An 18,697-nucleotide genomic window follows, 5' to 3' on the forward strand; every position below is an offset into this window, starting at 1 on the left:
TGTAACGTATAAAAAACTGTCTCTTTATGACACAAGTCATATCTTTATACTAATTTAACCAGGGACTGAACTGCCAAACATCAAACACCAGCGATAACAAAAGTTTAAAATACTGGCATGAAAGCATGACGAGTGGTGAAATAAATACAACCAAACGTCATGAATTGTTTATATTATTATATAACCAAATATAGTAACATTTTTTTATTAAAAGGCCATAGAGGCAAAACAAATCGAAAATAAAACAAATTCGAGTCATAAACTAAAGACGATAGAAACACATCAACAATAAAAGGAAAACAAAGGAAAAACAGAAACACTAAAGTGAACAATAAACAAACGACAATGCTACACACACAGAAACGAACTATAAGATAACAACTGCAATTTTTCTAACTTGGTACAGGACGTTTTAAGAAAAAAATGGTGTGTCGAACCTGTTTTTGTGTCTAGCCAAACCTCGCACTTTTACGGCAATGTTAAATATGAAACTAAAATGACACCATTACATGACAAAAACAATCAGTACAAATAAATCATTTAAGACAGAGAAATACACATATAAACTGAACATTTAGTCATGCTAACCACAAAATAAAAACGAACACGTAAAGCACACAAAACAGCACAGCAGAACCAGTAACTGTCTTTTATTACACTTCAAATAATTGAGTTGCAAGAAAATGAAACTAATAAGGGGCATTTTAAAAACGATATTACATTTACAGTCTGCTAATAATAGTGTTCGAATGTTCATAAATGATTTTGTAGTTCACAATTCTACAGCTTTTCCCTGAAATCGATAATTAGATTTTATCTTATGTGTGTCCTTGTAAATTTTGGAAATATCCGTACGAAATAAGACAAAATAAAAATAAAAACAGACCTAAATATAACGATGATGTTTTCGAACAGCCGACGTACATTATGCTCGTATTTCATAAGGAAAAAAAGAAGCAATAAAAAATCATTTAAATGCATTATGAAAGTGCGTAAAACATTAATCAAGATAAGTCTTAAATTAAATCCGAAATGTTTCTATTCAATTATTCTGTCCATGGAATATATGCATACATACTAGATATATTCCTTCAAACATAGAAATAACAGAATATGATTTCCCACATTTATATGTTATTACCATCATGAAAGATCATACAGTTTTCATCAATATTCTTTGTCTAATTAAAGATAAGTAATTTGAGATACGTGTAGGTGATTCCTGTAAAATAAGACAGACTGGGTTCTTATTATAGTGATTAAAACATTTACTTGATAGGAAACATTAAACAACATAACTTTATAAATATTGTGGATTACTAAACGTTCAAATAACAAATAAGCTGATGTGTCTATATTTGCCAATGTCATGTAGAATTAATAAGATCTTCAAGTTGAAATATTCTTGTAATATATAACCAGCAATGCTGACTGCGTATAACTTTGTGTGTAAAATAACGTCATCGTAAATAAAATACCCATTATATATAGTCTGATCCTAGAACAGATGACAGAAAATTGTAAATATGACATAACAAAGAACTAGCTTTATTCAAATGTCTGTTCCAGACTAATACAATTTAACCGATGTAAAGAGGGTTGAAATATACCAAATATACAGTCAAACTCATAGATAAAAAACTGACAACAACATGGCTTAAAAAAAAATCGAAAAATAAAATACGCTAGACACAACATCGGAAAACTAAAATGTATGCATCACGTTGCTTACCAAAAACTGAGGGTGTTCGAAAGATTTTGTCTTCATAAAAATCAAACACAATGCCCTCTCAATGTAATAAAAATTAAATATCTAACTTTTTTCAATTTAACGAAAGGAACCTAGTTTGTCAAATATTTTGGCCACGAGCATCACTAAAGAGACATGTATAGTCGAAATGCGCATCTGGTGCAAGAAAATTGGTACCGTTAATTTTGTTACTACCACTAGGTCGATGCCTCTGCTGGTGGACTATTAGTCCCCGAGGGTATCACCAGCCCACAGCCAGTATTTCGGTACTGGCATGAAATACGGATTTTTTTGTGTTATCAAAATTTGCTGTTACAAAATATAAGAAATTATAATAAATTAAGGAATGTATCTCCCTCATGCAAAGCTCTGATTCCTTTCACAGATTTGGCTATACTTTTTGGACCTTTTGGATTATAGGTCTTCATTTTTTATATGAGTTTTGAATTTCAAATATTTTGGCCACGAGCATCACTGAAGAGACATGTATAGTCGAAATGCGCATCTGGTGCAAGAAAATTGGTACCGTTAATTTTATTACTACCACTGGGTCGATGCCTCTGCTGGTGGACTTTTAGTCCCCGAGGGTATCACCAGCCCAGTAGCCAGTACTTCGGTACTGGCATGAAATACGGATTTTTTTTGTTATCAAAATTTGCTGTTACAAAATATAAGAAATTATTATAAATTAAGGAATGTATCTTCCTCATGCAAAGCTCTGATTCCTTTCACAGATTTGGCTATACTTTTTGGACCTTTTGGATTATAGCTCTTCATTTTTTATATGAGTTTTGGATTTCAAATATTTTGGCCACGAGCATCACTGAAGAGACATGTATAGTCGAAATGCGCATCTGTTGCAAGAAAATTGGTACCGTTAATTCTATTGTCAAACTCTAGATCTTACAACCGTGTTCTGAAGAAACGTGTTTATTCGCTTTGTGAAGAACCCATGAGCATGAGCAGATGAGTGTATCAATATTTTTCAAACAAGAGTGGTTTAAAAGATAGAGCGAGATGCAACGCTTCCACAACATGTATTCATTATTAAAACAGTAAATATTGGGATCTGCAATTATGTTCTCATTATTTTAGCTAGACACCTTTCGGTAATATATATATTGAAAATGTTATTTTAATCGTTTCATGGAAATCTTAAACACGTGCATCAACAATATGTTTAATAGAGACACACCTTTAAAAACGCCACAAACTGTCATTGTGTCTTACTAAACATAATTTTCTACATTTTACTATTGAAACGGAATGTTAATCTTCACAAAGACATAATATATATTTAACTCCTAATTGTGTCCTTCCGCCCCAAACGTGCCCAAATCCCCCAAACGTGTCTATTCTCCCCAAACGTGCCCGTAATATTCAATATTCCCCAAACGTGTCTATTCTCTCTAAACGTGCCCGTAATATTCAATATTCCACAAACGTGTCCGATTTCATAACCCCAAACGTGTTTAATAATTGTTATTCGACATAAGGTGTCCATTGTTACACGTTAGTACGTCTCACGTCTTTCAGCGCTTATTCATACATATCCCAAATCAATAACGTTTACGGCAATTCTGTGATGGGTGACATAGGTGATGTAGTGATAATTTTTAGCACGAGTTTGATCAATACCAGTTGTTGATAATTAGCATACAAATATTGTAAATTTAATCTGTAACATATAAACTTGTCCAGTTACAAGTATTTCATGCTCAATTAGAGCGAATATAATATGATTCTTGTAAGGTGAATTAATCGTCCCATATGTAATTTCTTTTGGACAAGAAAAAATTGTTGATGCCTTTTATATTAAACCAATATTACTTTTTTCAGCAGAATTGACTACCTTTCTTTCAACAGTTCTGATAATTATTTGAAAAGCTCTTAAAGTCATAAACTGGTTATCAGGTTTTTCAATAAACTTTAGGTTTCGAACATCACTAATAAGACACAAACAAAAGACATAACGTCCAGTGCCAAATATTTGATGCATTATTTGAAATATATCATTTTAGCAATAAATACATTTGTCCTTACGCTTTTTTTATAGCTGACTAAGCGGTAAGGGCTGTGATTATTGTTGAATGCCGTAAGGTGACCTATATTATTAGCTGTTAATTTCTGTGTCATTTGCAATCATACCACATGTTCCTATTTTTACAATGGATAGATTATTGTAGCATACCGTGAATTTAAGACTGGGCCTAAATTTGTAAGGTAATTTGGGATTAATTCTAGTTTTGATTTTATTTTAAAAAATGAAGAGTTAGAAAAAACCCGTGTTTTTTATGACTTCAGTTAAAATCAGCAGAGAATACACCTTATCGCTATTTGTCCGCCATTACTGGATATCACACAGGTTCCCGTAAAGTGTTGACGTCATAAAACAAAATATCTGACACCACAATGAAAAAGTGATTGTTGTATGCGTCAAAAGGTCAGACGGCTGGGTCGGCCGGCCGAGTAGCCTATTAGCGATAAGGTGTATGGGACATTCTTCCTAAACTTTAGTGTCTTGTGTAATACATTCACGTATTTATAAAAATGATCCGAATGATAAACCCAGTAAAAATAAATATGGACCCATTTTTGGGATTGGACACTTTTTTTTATGGACACGTTTGGGCGTTTATACAAATGACAAGCTTCGGCGCTGTTTAACAACTAGACATGTTTAACATTTCATTGCTGTCAGAGATGAGTCAACACAAGTATGTGCCTAATGAATGATTTTATATATCTGAACAAGAGTTCCCCGTACAAGTGCAAAGAAAATCAAATTTAACAACGACATGTAAACACATAAGTGTTTGTGCATATCAAATTTAATTTCAATGTAAGATATTCAAAGATAAATGACTGGTTATTACCACTTTATTGTTAGCTGAAGATGTTTATCACTAAATTTTACGCGATGACGTATAATGATTTCACACGTAGCGCGCGTGACGATATCTGTAAGCTACATTCATATCACGTGGTAGTGATTCTTGAGTCAATGCTATAGCACCAAAGACGGTAGATGATATATTTAACCCTTGGGGTCTCAGCTGGTGCAATACAGAAAAGTCAGCGCATATCAGATATAAGTCAATAGAGTTTAGTCTTTGCCATATGCGCCTCTGGTCATTACAATAATAAAGAAATAAATGAAGATCAAAGAAGGTGACATCCTTATTGAGTACAAGCACTAGAATAAGAGAAATAAGACCATTTTTTTTTGAAAACTTTCAAAAAAGATTGGTTTGCAAGTTAAAAAGAACAACTGCATATTACTTCATTAAGATACATGTCTTCTTTAAAAACTGTTAATTTAATGTTCTACCTTTGAAATGATTTTCTTAGCTGTATTTGGCAAGACGGTTAGAAATGTTGGTCTCAATGCTCAACTGTGTACTTTATTTGGACTTTTCAACTTTTGAAGCGTTCAAGAAAGATATTTGTCATAAAAAGAAAGATAACTCTATGAATACATAGAACAAAATAATGATTTAAAGTCCAAATCAAGGTTTTAAGGGAAACTTATTCAAAGATCTGATACAAACAGTTTCCTGAACATATCAAGGTAAGTAGTAAATTTCTATTTTAGAAATGCATACTTTTCTTGCGATTTAGTACATAAATAAGGGTGAGCAATGTTATTTAGAAATTTTATTTTGCAGGTCAATTGTTTTTATCTAAATATGATTTGAAATAAAATAATGACAGTACTATCGCTATTTTATATATAAAAAAACGTCATGAATGATAACCACGTGTCCTGGCATGTTATAGTAAAATATGATACCCAGAAAGGAAAAGTAAAATAAATGCCATTTGATGTCGTTCGGTAATTTAAATGTTGATTTTACAATCAATATGCATACATTTGAATATAACCCTTTATTTGATGAATTTTTCCAGGCTTAAATCTAAATACGCAAGACGCGTGTTTCGTCTACATTAAACTCATCAGTGACGCTCAGGTCTAAATAGTAAGAAAGCAAAAAAAGATGAAGAGCACTGATGACCTCAAATATTTTAAAAATTGTGACAAATACGGCTAATGATTGTATTTAGGGATAATGACAAATGTGATAATTTCATGTTTCACTGTTTTAAATTCGTTATGTTGAATCGTATTGCGCGTAACTATCATAATTGCTATGCTATGTCTGTGCATGTTCATATTCTGTACACCTTATTTGATATCGGCTATGTTCCTTTCGTCGTAACTACAATCCCCTGCCCTTTCATGAATATGACCTACCGAATTAGACTATTTAACGTATTTGTTATTACAACCGAAATACGACGAACGCCACATGTGGAGCAGGATCTGCCTACCCTTCCGGAGCACCTGAGATCCCCCTTTGTTTTTTGTGGGGTTCGTGTTGTTTATTCTTTAGTTTTCTATGGTGTGTCATGTGTATTATTGTTTCTCTGTTTGTCTTTTTTTCTTTTTAGCAATGGCGTTGTCAGTTTTTTATTTTTTTATTTATTAGTTTGGCTGTCCCTTTAGTATCGTTCGTGCCTCTTTCACAGAAACAAACCCTGATACCGTCTTGGTTGTGAAGTAGACTAAACTCGACATACCATAATTTTTATACTCATCATACGGTATGACTTATAATTGTTTGATTCTGCATTAGTTAGTAAACCTTGATGACACTTTTGAATGACATATTTTTCAATCGTTTTTTTAGACAAGACAAGTATTTGCATTATACAGAAGCCTCGAACGCAGTTCCTTTGACACGTTTAATTCAATGTTCCTTTATAAGGGTGATATCTTTTCAAAAAAATAATAAAGTCGTTGCTGATATATATCTACAATTAAATAATAAATGAAAGAAACCGCAAAAGTATGAAGGGTGACTATATGCGGTATGGGTTTGCTCATTGTTGAAGGCCGTACGGTGACCTATAATTGTTAATGTTTGTGTCATTTTGGTCTTTTGTGGATAGTTGTCTCATTGGCAATCATGCCACATCTTCTTTTTTTATACTTTAGAACGTATGAGATATAATCTATCCAATTCTGTGTTATATGATTTCAGTAGAGACTGGTGATATTGTTTACAGCTATAATGGTTGATTTTCTTTGTATAATTTATTTCAAAGCAGATTGCAATAGGCCTATTGGATTCCAAAATTTGTTATTTCATTAAATGTTTAACGGACGTCATCATTATATGTCACCTTAGTTATATTCATTTTTCGGATTTAAATTTCCGTACCTTTTTTACAATTTGCAGAATATAAAATCGCCTAATTCGAATCTCAAGACTATATTGGCGATTATCAATTTACAGCTACACAGAGACGGTCAACCATCCGAAGTCAACTCTAACTATGCTTTTTGTTGTTGTTTTTTTTTCACATTTTGTACTTCATTCTATTCTTTTTTGTGGTAAAAGTGTTGTGCTACTTTTTTTAAACAAAATTTGTTTTGTTACTTTGTATTATTCCTGGAGTATAAAACTACGAAAATCAATTACGTCTCTCGATATAATATCAATAATAAAGACAAAATAAAGAGTGAAATTTCATTTTCAAATAATGTTTTTGACAAAATAGTTCGTTTCATTTCTTGTTGTTTTCACGCCTTTCCAGCATCATCCACCTAAAAGTAAACAAAACAATACACATCCTGTTCAGATTCTTATCTAATGAAACGGATATTTTTTCATGAGTTTTCTATGAAGTAACCATCGTTCGGACATTGATATGAAATATGATTTAATTTGATTCAAAAGGTAAACGTTTAATATATAAGTTACAGGGAAGAAATTTTGAAATTATCAAAAATGTTTTACATTGTAAGTTGCTAGATTTGTTTTTGATGCGTTTTGTCATTTGATTTTGTCATGTGATTATGTACTTTCCGAATTGATTTTCCTCTAAGTTCAGAATTTTTTGTGATTTACTTTTTCAATACACCTGATCTACATATTGCTTGGAGATAACAATGTGAATTTGATTGAGATTTCGTTTAAAATGAAATATACCAACTGCAAATCAATTCTAAGATATATCTACACATAATGTCTTAAAAAGACACATACCAAAAATGAAACCCAAAACATCCCAAATAGTGACATTACTAATATATTATTGTAATTTGTGTTAAGCTATAATAATATCTATATTTATTAACTTACTGTTAGAGGCTAAAAGAGAAAACAAATATACACAATTAGATATTAATGGGGAATACTGATGTACAAAGGACATTAGTCAAACAGCAAATTTGATATCTCAGTAAAACATAGGCTGTGTAGGTTTTAAGGCAGATACCTCAAAAGTATGTAATTTTCTGAAATTTGATAGTAAAAATAGTCTTTATAAAGGTCATTATTTAGAAAGTGCTCAATTTCTTAAACTTTCGAAGCATTTGCCTAGTTTCAATTTCGGATATTTTCAGCTCTTTATACTATTCAGATTTGTTCTAATTTGTATCTGGAACTGATTCGAGAGTAACTTAGTGGTCTTATGCACACACTCGTACCAAATAGTAAAATACAAAACTCAATGTAAAATTCAAAACGATAAATAAGTTCCACAATTTTCAAACTAATAGAAAACAAATGTAAAACTCCTGATTTGGTACATGCATTTTTGAGTATTTCCTGCAAAAGTTATAAGCATGGGCTTTATGCAGTTTTCGCGGCGGTCCATGGAACGTCTGCATCAGAATTACAGTGTTAGAATATTCTGGTCTATTGTGAGTAATTGTGTTGTATGCATATGCATGAAACTTCAGGTCATACACATAATTTGTATCATGTTGTGAACGAGTCATGTAATTAAAAACTTCATTGAAATCTTTTAGAGAAGCAAGGTGAAATTTATAATATACAACAATAAAATATATATCTAACACAGTATTGCTTTAAAATATTCTATAAAGGTGTTGCATTTAGTCTTGTTACATTCAACGTTGACATGATGTTTATAAACGACACTGGGATGCTCACCTAGAAGTTCACAATTTTTACCAGTATATCTTGATAAACATTGGCAAGAGTAGTCAGATCCATTATTTATGCACCATCCCGAGTGTTTACATGGGTCGGGTTTACAAGCTGTAAATATATAACGTTGATGTAACATTTATACCAAAAACATAACAATGTAATAGTTTTTAGAGGTACCAGGATTATAATTTAGTTCACTAGACGCGCGTTTCTTCTACAGAAGACTCAATTATTTTACTCAATTCGATTACCAGTTGCTCATACTATGTCAAAAAGTTGTACGTGCTAAACAAATAACTTCATAAAACAGTGAGATGTGGTAAGCTCCCTAATTGGGAAATAAACGAAAATAGATGCCAACATCCATCCGTCACTTCATGGCGTTATCAAAAAAGAAAAACCAAAACCGTAAAATATAGTAAGCCGAAACAGCTTTTGTAAAACAATATGTTCATCAATTCAAAAATGAAAACAAATGACTTGAACCACAAACGTCAAAATCATTCAATGACGTAGTGGAATTAACAATTTTTGGATTCTCATAAATTCTATGTATAACTTTTGGACTAGTTTGAATCTCGGTCTATTTCTGTAATTTATTCTTACATACTTTTGAACTTTTTTAACTCTGTATGCGTACATTGCATATGTAAATTTTAAAATTGTTTGTATGCACATTGAACGACAAATTTATGTGACGTATATATTTTTTCTGACGTCAGACACTCATATCAATCCATGTGTTCGTAGATAGTAGATGTTTTTGTGTCCTGTTAAATTTTTCCATTTAAAATTGTTATACGATGATGACTGATGTACCCATATTTTGACTATTTTATTAATTGTGACTGTTTATTTAACGCATCATGTAAATGTAGCGGAATTTGATGAGACTGTTATTAAAGTGAGAGGGTTAGCGCTATAGAACCAGGTTTAATCCACCATTTTCTACATTTGAAAATGCCTGTACCAAGTCAGGAATATGACAGTTCTTGTCCATTCGTTTTTTTGATGCGTTTTGTAATTTGATTTTGCCATGTGATCATGGACTTTCCAAATTAATTTTCCTCTGAGTTCAGTATTTTTGTGATTTTAATTTTTTTTTACCCTAGTTATGTTATTAAACTAAAAACAGCCAAGGTACTCAGAATCACTTTTTTTCCATTTGGGTAAGCAGTAAACGGTGTTCTTATAAACAAAGTTATAACTGCTTTATAGCAGAATAACTATAATGTCGATGAGATCATAATATTGAAATTGTACTTACGATCAGTAGTTGCTATAATTAGAAAGCAATGACAATGTAATTTTATAAGTAATTCAAATAACAAACAAAACATTATTCCTGTCATAAAATTATTATGTTCCCTTTAATATAAAGAATATCATACTTCGATGTTTGTTGAGATTAACACAATTTCGTCGCACCTTTCTTGTTTAAAACATGAATTTTAACTAATCTAAGGTTATTCATGCCTCTGATCTGAAATTGATTATTGCTATTTTGCATCCGAATTTTTTTATTTTAAATTTCAAAGATAAGAATATTTTATTGATTTACATACTAGGACACACTTTTATTAAAACGTTTATAACATACGTTTTACTTATCAACAAATAAATTTATACCCTTAATCAATATTTGCTCTTATTGATTCCCTTTAGTTCTTTGTTATTTTCGTTATGCATTGTAGTTCTTATTTTTCAACAAACTTAACATATGTAATTGATTTTGTTTGTTCGGATAGTTTCATTGATATACTCTTTCATATGCTGAACACATCTTGCCCCGGACTTACAGGCACACTCAAGAACACATACCTTGATGGTTGGTCAGCATGAAAACAAACGAAGGTAAGTAGGTCAATAGTTTTTTCGAGAATAGTGACAAATTAATCATGCACATAACATCACTAATTACGACAAGTTAACACAAAAAACAGGCACAAAATACTTACCGACTGTATGTGCAACTTTAATAAAAGGTGAGGCTAAAAAAGGTGAAAAACTAAATTAGAATATGAAAAGTTTTCCTTATTGAGTACTAAATGCTCAGTGATTTGAAATTGATAAATAAATTATAAAAAAAAAAAATCAAAACTTACACTAGTTTGTTTATTAAATAGATCGATTCAACTTCTGTAACTTGACTAACTTTAAAGTATTTAAGATAAGTTCCCGTTTAGTACATTTGTCAATGAATTAATGAAGTTAAAAAATAAGGGTGAGTTTAAAAACAATCTGTTCTATAAAGCAAGATTTTTACCATCAGTAACTAATGAAATCGTATGTGTGATGAGCAAAAATTACAGTAAGATACATATGTAAGTGGAGTCTGGATATAAAATTATAGACTATCAAAGTAAAAATCACATTAAATACGCAAACAATACGTTTCGTGACGAAATATCTGAGACTACCAAAAGTTTTAAAATGCGCCATTTATTAAATAACTTACCAGTTGTTGGTGCTACTGTGGCTGAAACGGATCAGTACATATTTAATATAAAATGTGTTTTCAAGGACAGCGCAGTTATCATTTCAAAAACTCTTTTTTTCAATCTGCAAGCAAACTGGAAACAAGGATAAGGTCAACACGTTAATTAAAGTTTCTACACTATTAGTTTTTGATTAGATCAAGCGCTATATTGGTATGCAACTAAATTTTTGTTAACGATAGATTTTGTAAGAAGTAAAAATGGACATTGTAATACCATTGTACTTTTGAACATTCTTTGTTGATCAAAAGAATCTTTCTTTTGAAACAGTGATACAAAAGCTAGAACATTATTACTAAATTTGAGATTAAAAGCTTTAAACGTATGTAGTAATGATATACGTTTTGATAAAAAAAAAAATGACTGTATCAAGGCAGTAATATTACAGTTGATTTCCCATGGTGTCTTAGATGGATTAATTTCAGGCGTTTGATTATTGCACGTTTTATGGACCTCACACATTTTAGATTTACAATTGTATTTAACAGTAAAGGCTATCCGTCATAAAGCCTTTAGAGTTTACGATTTATACAAAAGAGTTATCACCGATGTTCTGTTTTATCTATTTAACCAATTTAAATATCAAAGGGAAACGGTCACATATAGAAATTCATAAGGGTTAATGCAGCAGCTCATTGAAAGCTGGCAAATATGAGAAATGTTTTTCTGTTGACAATTTCAAAATGTTGATACTTACGTAGAGTTACCTTTAACCATGATGTTGCTATAAAGAAAGTTAATCATTTATATTTTTCAATCTATCTGTTAAATTGTTTTTATACAAGTAGGTATGTTTTGCTAGAGACACAACTTTCACCAAAAACCACATGACTGAGAAGCTACCGTAATATACGCCATTCAAAACGAACCAAACAAGGATACCGCATACATGTAGCAAACTTCAAAAACGTATAAAATGCTCTGACTCGTCAAATGTGTATTTAACCGAGAAAATTAAGACTAAAACACATCAGTTTGGGATGACTATAACCGCTATAAAATATATACATTTACATATTAAGAGAGGATTTCGATATACACATTTTTTTGGTTAATTCAGATAAGTTATTGCACATCTTTATAGTTGGCTTTTATTTTTTTAAACACACAAAATCAATTGCAATTTAAATCCAGTGTTTATAATTAACCAAAACGATACCTTTTAATTTCGTTTTTGAACAACCAAATCGTATTCGTAAAAAAAGTAGTTTTAAATACATTTCTAACGTTTCATAAATTTCAAATTGAAACTGAATATTAGCAAACAAATATTCAAATTAAGTTAGTTTTTCATTTATTTCAGTCTTGATGTAGAGAATTAAATGTATAACGATATATGTAGGACCAAATTTGACATGACTGAAACGTTTGCAAGAACAGGTGTAATGATTCGGGTTTTGCTCATTGTTTGTGTTAAAAAAATCGAAATAAACAATTGAATTTATAAAAGTATCAACAGTGGCGACATAGCATCAAATTATAAGGCATTGTTAAATACAAAGGATACGGTTAAAAGTTGTTATATTTGTTACATGATTCTAGTAACCAATAATAGAATGTGGTATTGAATTACTTACGTAGAGTGATTTTTTTCCAAGACGTTGCTACAACAAAAGACAAAACACAATTTATTATAGAAAACATCTATCAATTGGCTTATCAAACGACACGGCAATTTTGTTAGTTCTTTTCACGACTGAATCAAACTTTATAACTTCACAAATTGGTATGAGTAGCTTCGCAAATGCAATAAGCACTTATAATGACTAAGAATAACTACCTTAAGGTTCGTTGTCGGTACGACAATGCCGATAGGGTATTACATCTTTCATTGCAAATTTCTTGAGCTAATGAACGAACACGGTGCATGACAATTATCTAGAATGTCAGTGTGAAGATAAAAAAATCGAACAAACGACTATTGCAAATTTGATATTCCTTTATAAAATGTAAATTATATACCAATCACATGAAATTTTATTACATTGACAACAATTTGTGAACACAACAAAACAAACATACTATAGATTAATAAGTAAACATGTCACAAATAAGGGTACAGCAGACAACTATTATAATTTTAATTACCATCAAAACAAACCAAAAAAATGGTATACAGATAAAGCACATATAAAGCTAAAATAAAAGACAAGGATACAAAAATCTAAATTGTCAAATTTAAAGTTTGCGATTAAGAGGCTTAAGGTTTGACATATTTTTGTTAATTTGTTCAAATAGCTGATGATATAGGATAAGATGTATATATATAACAATAAAGTGACTAGTTATATCAACGACACATCTTAAAGGGTAAAGGAACTTAAAACACCTTCTATACGTAATGCTTACGTTGTGTAACCTTAATCCATGATGTTGCTAAAAATAAATGAATTTGTTTAGCTAATATGAATGTAATTTGATGGTTCGAATAGTTTAAATAGAATGAAACCTTACAATATAATTAAATGAACAGTATTTGATTGTGACAGTGGTCATGACATTCTGTATACAAATAACCAGTTTCTCTAAATAATAATAAGTGATAAAATATTCATCATCCGAGGGTAAATTCAATTTATAATAAAGCAGATGACACTCAGGCAATAGAAATACCCAATTATAAGACATTAAGTTATCAGACAATAAGTTAAATAACACTTTTATTGACTGATTGTGGATTGTTTTACATTGCGATAAGATGTGTCACGGTACATGTCTATTTCAAATTCATGTATTTGATTTTGATGTTATATTTGTTATTCTCGTGGGATTTTGTCTGATGCTTGTTCCGTTTCTGTGTGCGTTACTTTTCAGTGTTCTGTCGTTGTTCTTCTCTTATATTTAATGCGTTTCCCTCAGTTTTAGTTTGTTATCCCGATTTAGCTTTTTGTCCATGGATTTATGAGTTTTGCACAGCGGTATACTACTGTTGCCTTTATTTACACCTCACCAGCATCAACAAGCTATATTGCACCAAGTATATGACGCTAAGTAACAAAAAATAATTCATAAGACACTTAGTCATAGGACACTAAGTTGGCAAAGACACTTATCATCAAAACAATATCACCAGACAGTTGCCTATCTTTTTATTAGAGTTTCTTTTAACTTATTCCTACGTTAGAAAAAAAGAAATCATTTCTTTTTAAATAAATAAAATTATTATTCACTATGGTAATATATGGGGAGGGGGGGGGGAACCACGAAAACTATTTAAACTTACGCGTTGCTGTGGTTGCTACAGTAAAAAGAAATATTTGTTAATAGAGTATCTAAACAATTTGTATTTAAACATATAATACTGTTGATTTTTCAGCCTTTTATAGATCATACATAAAATGGATGATTAAATATACAAATATTAATTATTATGTTAACTACTCTTTATTACATCAGTCTTTTTTCTTTACTTCGGAGTCATTTTTTTATTTCTTTTTTTACAAACGGAAAAAACAAATAATATTTCAATCCAAAATGAAGACAATTAATTTGGAATAAGACATCATAGATTTTTGTGTACTTACTAGATTGGGTCGTCGAGGTTGTGACTGTAAGAGAAACGATGCGTATTAATCATTTGAAATAAATATAAAGTTTTTAGATCAGGCTGACACCAAGAAGTGATTCCGTTATTGTAAAATTGAGAATGGAAATGGGGAATGTGTCAAAGAGACAACAACCCGACCAAAATAAAAAAACACAACAGCAGAAGGTCACCAACAGGTCTATATACTTTTTTAATAAAATGATCTATTTCTTTATTCTTTATTCTGACACAGTCAAAATATTACATCGGAGAAAGCCATATACATATTGTGTACACTGAACATGTAATAAATACAGCGAAGCGGGATGTACAACTTATCAAATGACAACTGAAAAAAAACAAAGCTAGGCCGTGTAGACAAACACAATTATTTACACACTTGCGAACAACATTAAGGGTTTGACATTAAAATAAGATTAAATAGATTTTTTTCGTTCTTGAATCGTTCTTGAAGAAAAAGCCGTGAATACAAATATATAATGATACGCATCACTAACTAGTGAATCTAATCTTAATATTCGAATCTCTGTATGCTTTATTGAACTCAAGGCATTAACTACAGTTTGTTTGAACCAAACAATATTCACATACGAGAGACGGGTATTAAGTATTTGCATACAAAAATGTTCAATCCATCAAAATCCTAAAAAGTCCCAAGTCAGAAACAGGCATATAGTCAAGTGATTATAACTGCAAGCCATGGATCTGAGAATATTTTCCCCTTCATTCTAAGGGAATGTTTTGTCAGATTTTCAGGCTACTTCCTTTTTAATTTACATTGGAATTCGATACTTTTGTATACCTTTTTTATGGGATTGCATATTATGGATACTGGCACATAAGGAATTACCCCCCCCCCCCCCCCCCCCACCCCACCCCATTATTTCTGTATAGAGCTCCTGAACTACAATTAACAATGATCTTCATTTTTCACAATTTTTCTTTGAATATTGTAAGCGAGTTGAAATATTAAAAAAACAGCGTATATTATAAACTGCTGTAGAAAAACATTGTTGAAATTTTTTTTTAACTGTAAGGGCATAAAATTAAGGGTAATAAATGATCAGTAGAGACAACAAAGCGGGTACACAAGAAACAATTGGCCGTTTCAGGATCTAAAGCATCATGGGTAATTTCATTGTTCGAACCCCAAAATGAAAATAACGTCACGTCATTGGATAGATTTCCATTGTTTATGGCATTTTTAACCAATCAGGACGTCTTGGTGAACACTTTTGAAAATATTACCCAGGATGCATTAGATTCTGAAACGGCGAACTGTATCAGTTGGTCTTTCTTACCAAATGTTTGACAGTTCTTTCCTGTATATCTTGATGTACATTGACATGAATAACCGTTTGGTGTGTTCACGCACCACCCTGAATGCAGACATGGGTCAGGCTTACAATCTAAAAAAAAATGGTTCCAGTTTTGTAGTTAAACTATATCTCAATGATGTAACAACTTATTTATATATCCAACTTATTTTATTGTGTCAACAACTAAATACTCCAAGATGGTATGGTTTTCAATTCGACAGTCGTTTGGTGATAATAGACGTTATACTAAACTCCGCATTATACACAAGAAACTAAAATAAAAAAATATAGAATACTAACAAAGCCAAAGGCTCATAACTTTTTAGATCTCAACCATCCCTCTATACCTCGAGCCAATGTTGAAAAAACAAATGCACAACAATCCGCTAAGTAAAATTCAGTTTAAGTCCGAGTCCGATGTTAGAATAGGTTACAAAAGAAACTAAACAAAATGTCATTAATACATAAATCAACACAGGACTACCAGCAATTACTGATATGCCAGTTCCACAACTCAATTAAACTGATTGAACGATTCTGTCTTCATCATATGAATATCAAGCACACATCCTTCCGTTATGGGTTTAGTTTTATACCATTATATGAATATATGTGAAGAAACATGACCCGAGTCTTGCCAACAAATGTATTCATATATGGGGTGCAAATCATATATTTGATTTTAGATAAAATGGAATAAGTTGATGTTCCTCAACACGTGGAACAAAATTAAATATAAAAAATACTGACCCTTCGCGTAAATTTGAAAACGGAAAGTCCCTAATCATATAGCAAAATCAAATAATGAAACACATCAAACGAATGAACCACAACTGTCACATTCCTAACTTTGAAACAAAGGTGCATCCATAAAATGACAAAATCGTTAAAATCGAGCGTTTTTTGTACTTCATGGTTAATGACATATTGTCAAAAATAAAATGTCTTGATCTGTACTACAATTTGACTTGGTCTATAACAAATTTAATTGAAATACAGAAAGAAAAATACATAGATTGACAACCGGAAGGACGAAGGAACATGCTCATCATTCTATAATTCTCTTCCTTCGCGATGAGGTAAAAATGATCTGATATAAGTTTTACAGACTAATCTGTCTTTAAGATCGCGTATCCTTTCGAATTCATTGTGTAGCCTCATAGCACTGAACCACTCTTTTAGTGACAATAATCAAGGTATAATATAAAAATATAGAGTAATGTGCTATAAATACTTGTTGCAACATAAAAATTAAAGAATTTCCAACTTACGGTCAACTACATCTGCAATTAAGTAAAAGTTTTGGTAAATTATATGTAAACCCTGTTATGTAAGCACTTGAGCTAATGATGTTTTTTTTATCTCATATCATAATAATTTTTATCTTCAATATTTTTATGAGATAGTTAATTTTTTTCAAATATCAGACATAGATATTATACATCTTTCAAATGATATCAGGCAAATGTTTAGAAGGGATTACCCTTACAGTTCTTTTTTTTTTACTTTTTAACGATGTGGCTCCAATTTATCTTTAATGGCCGTGCTAGGACGTAAAGTGGTTTAAATGCTTTTCTCGTTTCTATCATACAGATATTTTACGTCATAAATTGTAAATGTACAAATTCCGGAAGTATGAAAAGTTAATTGCAAATCTTTATTACGTGCACTTTACGATCAGTAGCGGTAAACCAATCTGAAAACAATTCTAAGGCGATTAAAACTATATGCCATGTGTTTGATTACATTGTGAACTATACCTACTTTGACAAGATGTCCCTGTGTAACCTGCTGCACAAGCGCATGTAAAACCGGAAGTAGATGTATGACATGAACCTCCGTTTTGACAAGGTGTGGACGTGCAATCTAAACAAAAATTTGTCAAATTAAATATATCTGTTTTTTTTAATATTCATGTATTTGGTTTTTATATAACAATACTACTTGTTCCCTTTTCGTCATTTATCATCGAACCTTAAAGTGTAGCTGTAAAGTAAGAAACGATTTCATTTAAAGTTAAACAAAAGAAACATATTATATTCTTTTACTTGTTTTATTATAAAATGAAATTCGTGTGTGAATCTTTTAAGTTGTGAAGATGTGTTTGAATTTGTAATTTATAATGTATACTCGCATATCCAAAACAAACTAATGGAAATGTTAAAATAGCACAACAACTTTTTTTTTAAATTATAAATGCATATGACAAATAAATATTTAAACAAACGAAATTAATTAAATTTCTCCTTTTTTTCTTTTTATTACGTGTATACTTACAATCAATAGCTGAAATTGTAAGAGAGAAACATAGAACAGAATTATGGGTATTCAATCTATGAAAAAGTCTGTTTTTTGTTAATAAAAAGATTTAAAAGTTTATTCAAACAAAATATAAAGGGAATAAAAATACTGAACAAACAAAGTGTAGGCGCTGTTTGAAAGTCATAAATCGATTAACAGAAAACAAATCAAATATTAGAGGAAAACAGTGAAACAGCAGATACAATGAAGTGCAACAAACAAACAAAATTAAAAAAAAATGGCAATGCAACACATACAGAAACGAACTTTAAGAGAACAATTGCCATATTCCTGATTTATTACAGATCATTTTAAAC

At 30.9% G+C, this 18,697-nt stretch overlaps 2 long non-coding RNA genes across 2 annotated transcripts; both read right to left on the reverse strand.

Annotated features, from left to right (window-relative positions):
- Positions 1-8,715: 8,715 nt before the first annotated feature.
- LOC134693821 (uncharacterized) lies at positions 8,716-13,589 on the reverse strand. Its single transcript, XR_010102489.1, has 7 exons — positions 13,563-13,589; positions 12,791-12,817; positions 11,911-11,937; positions 11,174-11,194; positions 10,674-10,706; positions 9,983-9,994; positions 8,716-8,823 (listed from the first exon to the last, which is right to left on the reverse strand). It is a non-coding gene; the product is annotated as an uncharacterized LOC134693821 (long non-coding RNA).
- Positions 13,590-14,737: 1,148 nt separating this feature from the next.
- Positions 14,738-17,362, reverse strand: LOC134693060 (uncharacterized). Its single transcript, XR_010102321.1, has 3 exons — positions 17,351-17,362; positions 16,062-16,169; positions 14,738-14,761 (listed from the first exon to the last, which is right to left on the reverse strand). It is a non-coding gene; the product is annotated as an uncharacterized LOC134693060 (long non-coding RNA).
- Between the last annotated feature and the right edge of the window lie 1,335 nt (positions 17,363-18,697).

Source organism: Mytilus trossulus, chromosome 12, assembly GCF_036588685.1.
Source record: "Mytilus trossulus isolate FHL-02 chromosome 12, PNRI_Mtr1.1.1.hap1, whole genome shotgun sequence".
Classification (NCBI taxonomy): domain Eukaryota; kingdom Metazoa; phylum Mollusca; class Bivalvia; order Mytilida; family Mytilidae; genus Mytilus; species Mytilus trossulus.